The following is a 685-nucleotide window of genomic DNA, read 5'->3' on the forward strand; positions in this document are numbered from 1 at the left end:
ATTTTCCCAATGATTTTTGTCTCCGTGTTGTTTTTATGAGTTCCCAATCTTAGGTTTTATAGTTTGTAGGCCATAAATAAACATGAAAATGAATAAAATTTAAATAAACCTCCCCCAAAAATAACAAACTAAAATAACAAACTAAAACAACAAACAAAACATTCTTATTGATGATGCATGGCTGTCGCTAGCTTTCGGCGATGTTGTGCCTTCTTCAGGCTGTGCTCATGCATCGGTGGCCAAATTCAAATAAAGGAGACTCCTCTCTGCCCCCTCCTTTTATAGCTTTAGGCTCCTCCCCACTGCACAGCATCCAAAGTGCCGGATATACGTGACTTTCTTTTTTCCTTTAGGGTTAGGGGGTTAGGTGTGAGTAAGGAACAGGCCACCAGCAAGCTGGTAGGGTTAGGTTTTGGGTAAAGAGCAGGCCCGGCTATGCCGGAACCTGAATGCACGGGCCATCACTGGGACTGGTGTTGGTGCCCCCTGTTCAAAACATTACCCTAAGCGGGTGTAGTGCACTGTGGTGGGCCATCGCGACATTTCGGCTTAACTTAGCCTTCTTCAGGCTGGCCCAACCGCTCTTGTGTTCTGTTCTGCCACTCTGGGCCTTTTATACTTTTCTTTTTCATTTCTGTTTTTCTTAACTTTTTCTGTTTCCTAGTTTTTTCTTGTTCTCAGTTTG

This window comes from Simochromis diagramma, unplaced genomic scaffold (genome assembly GCF_900408965.1).
Source record: "Simochromis diagramma unplaced genomic scaffold, fSimDia1.1 OVJJ01000238.1, whole genome shotgun sequence".
NCBI classification, from domain to species: domain Eukaryota; kingdom Metazoa; phylum Chordata; class Actinopteri; order Cichliformes; family Cichlidae; genus Simochromis; species Simochromis diagramma.